The sequence below is a fragment of the Nyctereutes procyonoides genome, unplaced genomic scaffold (genome assembly GCF_905146905.1).
Source record: "Nyctereutes procyonoides isolate TBG_1078 unplaced genomic scaffold, NYPRO_anot_genome, whole genome shotgun sequence".
Taxonomy (NCBI): Eukaryota; Metazoa; Chordata; class Mammalia; order Carnivora; family Canidae; genus Nyctereutes; species Nyctereutes procyonoides.
In genome coordinates, this window is record NW_026575043.1 from 31545499 (window position 1) to 31551454 (window position 5956).

A 5956-nucleotide genomic window follows, 5' to 3' on the forward strand; every position below is an offset into this window, starting at 1 on the left:
TTGTTTTTTTTTTTTTTTTTTTTTTCTTATTCTGTTTTGTTTTGCTTTTAGTACCAAACTGCAGTCTCAGGCTGAAATGAGGATGAATTAGCAGCATCCATGTGAGCAGCTGAGCTGAATAACAGTTGGCAGTAATGAGGAGCCCAGAAGGCAGCCTGGCATTCTGGGGAGCAGCCCATCAGGCCTCACTTAGGGTGACAACTACTCCTGCGCACGGATGGTTGTCACTGGTCAGCACACGAGCCGAATGGAAATCTGTCTGGCCTTGTGTGGGCGACAGTAATGAGCACCATCAAGCAAACCTCTTCCTCCTTAACAAGGTTTTGTCCAAGTTGCAGAGAGTGTTCTAGTTGGTTTAGGTATTAACTCTTCTTTTTCTTCTGTGGGGTTGGGGGTGGATGGTGGCCGTAAAAGTCTTTTATATGCCTTTCTTGGAAAATGGTCTATAAACTCGGAGATATTTAATAAGAAAGTAAATTCTATGGAACTTAATCTTCCAAGAAGATAAATTTTATTATAAATACTCATTAAAAAGATAAGCATATAGATTTCTACAATGAGCTGTATTCTGTAGGTCATGTCTCAAAACAAGTCTCAGTGTTGTTACAATGCTCTGGGGGTGGGAGTGCATGCGTGTGTTGGGACAAGGAGTGAATTCCTGACAGGTGAATGTGGGTGTCTCAGCCAGGTGAGCGTCCAACTCTTGATCTCAACTCAGGTCTCAATCTCACACTCCCATCCTGGACTTACCATGGCTGCTACCTGAACTGTGTCTTTTGTGTTCTTCAACCCTCTCTTCCTAGCAAAAGCCAGCCTATCATTTCATACTTAATGAAGTTCACCTTCTTAACAAAACCCTTCATCTATCCTTCCACCCATCTATCCATTCACTTATTTATCCATCCAATTATCCATCCATCCATCCATCCATCCATCCATCCATCCATCTATATGCTCAGTAGCTCCAAACACAACTCTTGGTGTTCATGAGTCATTTTGAAAAATAGATGATAATAATAATGAATACTACTATTTTTGCCATTTCTTTTTTTCTTTAAGTTCATTTATTTATAATGTCTACATCTAAATGGGGCTGGAACTCATGATTCTGCAATCAAGAGTCACTCACATGCTCCACCCCTGAGCCAGCTAGATGCCCCTGGTTTGACCATTTTTAACAAAAAATTCCTATGAACGAATATTACTTACTTGCAAGCATGTATTTAAATTACAGTAGAGAGTTAAGGCATTGCCAGGCTGAAGACAGTTCTCTTTCCTTGAACTTGCATCCTATGTATGTGCTTACAAGGAAAGGTTGCATGGTATTTGGGGGGAGTCATGAATATCTGAATATAACACACCTTTTCTTCCTAGTGTTCAAGGTCCTTAAAGGAGGTCTCAGTCTTTCCCCAGAAGCAGACCCTGAGGCAAAGGCTTGTGCCCTGCTGTTCTTTTCAAAGTACAACCCCAGAGAAGCAGGATTGGGAGGGTAGGGAGAGGAAAAGACAGGGAAGGGGGCAGAGCCAGGGTTACAGGATATTACTGAGCAGGTGTCTGCAGGTGTTATGGGCCGTGGGTCACTGGGTTTTGAAGGACTGTCATCAGAGAGGTTGAATAAATGTTTTCCAGGGAGATAAAGTCACAGGCAAGCTCCTATTCCCACTGATGGGAGGGAACATTAACTCCCTGTGCAAGCCGCGTTTACATGGGTGCCAAAAGGGTCCCAAGGTGCCCCATGCCTCCGTGGCAACAGTGAAGCCCCTGAGGCGACCCCCGGTCAGGCATTGCCCCAGAAGGGCTGGAGATGAGAAACATGCTGCCCTGCAGCCACCGAGCCCCGAGGCAGCACCCGAGAGTCCTCTGGGTTAGTATATGGACATCATAAAGCTGGAATCAGGAGCTGGAGCCCATCTTTGACACACGCTCTGTATTACAAGAGTATTTTATACATCACAGTCATTAAAGTACTTAGCGAGTAAATAACAGAGTTGAAGAAGTATAATGGAAAGTTCAGAGTGAATGTCACATTAGAAGTGAAAAGTTCCGACAAAAGTGAAATAAAATACAATGAGCACAATAGGTTAATCATTTTGAAATGTTTAAGACTGGAAAGAGTTCTCGTTTGCTGCTATTGTTAAGTACGAAGTTATGTAAATCACTTGTACTGGGCTTTGTTAATGAGTTAAAGTCAGGGCAGCTTTCGAATCCTACTTGTGGTGACAATAGGTGTGTGATCTCATGTATTCCATCTGCGATGGGAGGAATGAATGTGATGACATCTAAGCTTCTTCCTAAACTTTGAAACTGATGCGCTTAAGATCCTCTGTCGATAAGACATAAACGTTAACTTAACAGATACTGTTCAGCACAAATCTCATGCTTAGGCACCTGTCATGTTGCCAGCAAGACACAGCAGTGAACACAAGAGACTTTAGGTCCCACCATCTTGGAGCTTAAATCCTAGTGTGCACTCTTTTAAAGCAAAATAAGAGAGTGTGGTGTGTCAGAGGCCATCAGTTCAGAGCAGCTGAAGTCAAAGTGTATGATCAGCAGGCCAGAGGGTGAATGAGCTGAACACGGTGACCAGCGCCAGCCTCTCTGGAGCGGGTGGTGAAGGGTTCAGGCTCGGGAATAATGCAGGAGCAGTGTCCTCACCAGAGTGGACAGCGCCAGGGTCCTGATTGCAGTGGGGGCCGCGTGTGCTGGGACCATGATAGAGAACTCAGAAGCTCAAGCCAAGTTGCAGAGATGCAGCTTACTTGGGCCCTGCACCAACCAGTGAGTCAAGGGAAGGTTAGGGCGTGCAGCACCCCCAGGGCATGGAAAGAATTTGGCTTTTATTCCAAATGAGATGGAGAGTCACTGAGGATCTGGAGCACCGAAGCCAAGTGGTTTGGCTTTCAAAGGCTCGGTTGGGCTGCTGAGTGGACAGATTACAGTGGGGTGAGGAACTGAACAGAGGCATGGAAGGAAACAGTTTCTAGAAGATACCTCTGACAACGATGCTCAAAATATTAGTAACAGCTAAAACAACTGTAACGCGTCTGGATATTTTAATTTAGATTTTTTACAATGTGGTCCTTAGAGAGCCTAAAAGTTCTACCTTCGCGAAGTCCACTAGAAGCCCAGATCCCTTTCTGCAGCAGTCCAGAGGTAAAATCCCACTATCACAGACACGTAACATTTGGCTCCATGGAAAGTGATAAAAAGAAAAAAAAAAGATATAAATAGGGCTATGTATCTTTTGTATTGGTCACTGAAAAAAAAAATCATTGCGAGTATGCTTCACAATGTCATGAGATCATCAATGTCCCCATCAGCAGAGGAAAGGTCACACAAAAGTGAAAGGGGACACTTGAGAAGAGGGGAAGGTATAATCATTGTTGTATCCCTTCTCTATTGCTGCCGTAACAAATTACGACGAAACTGGTGGCTTCTCCTGCAGTTCTTCTGAAGGTAGAAGGTGAAAAATGCATTTCCTTGGACTAAAATCACCACGTTGGCAGGACTGTGTCCTTCCACAGGCATAAGAGGAGACCTGTTCCTTGCCTTTCCATGTCCTAGAGGCTGGCCACCTTCCTAGGTGCATGTTTCCTATGATCCTCAAAACCAGCAATGGCCAGTGTGTGCCACCTGGCATGACGTCTTCTGTGTTTCCCTCCCATCATAAAGGGTGCTTATGATCCACCTTGGACCCACCTCGATAGTCCAGAATAATCTCCCCATCTCAAGGACATAGGATGAGCAACTTTAATTCCTGCCTGCCATATGCCATCACATATTCTGAGGTTCTAGGATTAGGACTCTGGCATCTTCTGGGGGCCCTTCACTCTGCCTACACCAATGCTGGGTAGATTGAAGGTGATAATGCCAGATAAATCTCTCCCTTGCACCATAGGCTTTTGTCAAACTCGATTTGAACATATGTCCTAGGCTATATGGCACATTTCAAAACTTTCCCATTTAACTATTTTATCTTATGAAGCCATCACATCTTTCCAGACGACAACAGCCATGTTACCATATTACCACATTTCTCTGTGTGATTTTGAGAGGAGGAGTCTGTGCACTTTCTGATATCTGTTTAATCTTGGTTATCCCTGGAGTGCATGGTTTTTATTTTTCAGAAGGTGACTAGAGAAACTGTGAGCAGAGAACATAAAGATAGTTAGGATGTGCCTACTCATTACCACTGACATGACGAACTGATAAAAGCCCCCACTTAAGAGGGATGATGAGGCTAACTCCAGACTGAACAAGCCACACTTGGAAAATATTCGAATATACTGACCATTGAATGGTGAAGACTCAGCCATGTGGAAGGCCATGGGGAAAGGCTAGCTGCATATATTCCTGGAAAGTTGGTTTGGCTTTTCTCTTCCCCCCCCTAAGAGACTAGATTTCCACTGCAGATTTCCATATTCAGAGTGACAGACACTGGCTAAAAAATATTAGGTCTGAGGAGACAGTCCTTCTTCTGGAGCATATGCTTTCCTCAGATACTTGAATTTAAGGCCCCTTTCTAGATAGGAGAGAAATGCCATCATGCTTTTGGATGGCAGCTCTGGATTATGTAAGAAGGGTACTTCTTTCCCTTTATTTTTCAGCAAACACCGTCATCTTCCAGTAATTTGCCAAAATGACCAACACAAGGGGAAAGAGACAAGGTACCTGCTACATGTCTAGACCTTTTAGAAAACATGGAGTTTGTTTCTTTGGCCACATATATGCAAATCTACAGGAAAGGTGAGGTCTACAATAGAAGGGAATGGGCACTGTTCAAGAAGGAATGCCCCTCACATGTTACGGTGGGAAAATTGAAAGAGTCCACAGTGTCACCCGGCACGCCGTTGGCATAGTTGTGAACAAACAAGGTAAGGGCGAGATTCCTGCCAAGAGAATGAACATAAGTGTTGAGTATATTAAGTGCTCGAAGAGCCAAGATATCTTCCTGAAGCGTGTGAAGGAAAATGATCAGAGAAAGAAGGAAGCCAAAGAGACAGGCACTTGGGTTCAACTGAATCACCAGTCTGCTCCACCCAGGGAAGCACACTTTGGAAGAACCAATGAAAAGGAGCCTGTGCTGCTGGAACCCATTCTCATTGGATTCATGGTATGGTAAGGGTAAAACAATTAAATATCTGAGGATTTAAAAAAAAAAATAAAAATTAAATTAAATTAAATTAAATTAAATTAAATTAAAAATCTACCTCTTTCACAAGTGACACATTACCCAGTACTGGGCTTTTCTAGAGATGTAAGGATTTATGTTCTTTGAAAAGAACCATATTGCATGCTGAATTTTAAATGTCTGTATGTTGAAATTTCCATCACTGCCTTACAATCTACAGCATAATTTTTGTTAAAAGTTACAGAGTTGCCTCGATTCTCACTGTATTTGCAGGAAGAATGGATAGGTGTCCACCATTTGGTTGAAATGCTTCACAAAATGCTGTGTCGGCATGAAAGGAGCCAGAGGCCATGACCTGCAGGATGAGTACCCTGCAGAAAAGGGGCTAGAGGTGCAGATCTGGGGTCAGATTTGGGGCAGATACATATCCCTGGAAATCTCTAGACACCTCATAAATGATTGAATTCTTACATATAATCACGTAAAATTGGGGTCAAGCTTTTTACTCAGGCATTTGGGGAAAACGTGATTTTTAGACCAGGGAACCCCAAGAGATAAGTGCTGGATACATGAGAAGGTGTAATAAATACTCTGAATGAACTTAAAAAGTTTATTTAGGGTTTGTCTTGCAAGCCGACCCTGTCCCCCACATGTGGTTATATGAGTTAGTGGCATGCTGCTACAGATTGGCATTTTGTTCGAAGTTCCCATTTGGAAAGCCACATTTGGTGCATGCCAATAGAAGAAGATGACAAAACAGGAACAAAAAAAAAAAAGAATTTGTAGATGATGAAGCAGCACACAGGGCCACTGAGTCACCCATTG

General features: G+C 43.3%; 1 pseudogene; it reads left to right on the top strand.

Moving 5' to 3' along the window:
* Positions 1-4630: 4630 nt before the first annotated feature.
* Positions 4631-5122, top strand: LOC129508234 (60S ribosomal protein L21-like; annotated as a pseudogene).
* Positions 5123-5956: the final 834 nt, after the last annotated feature.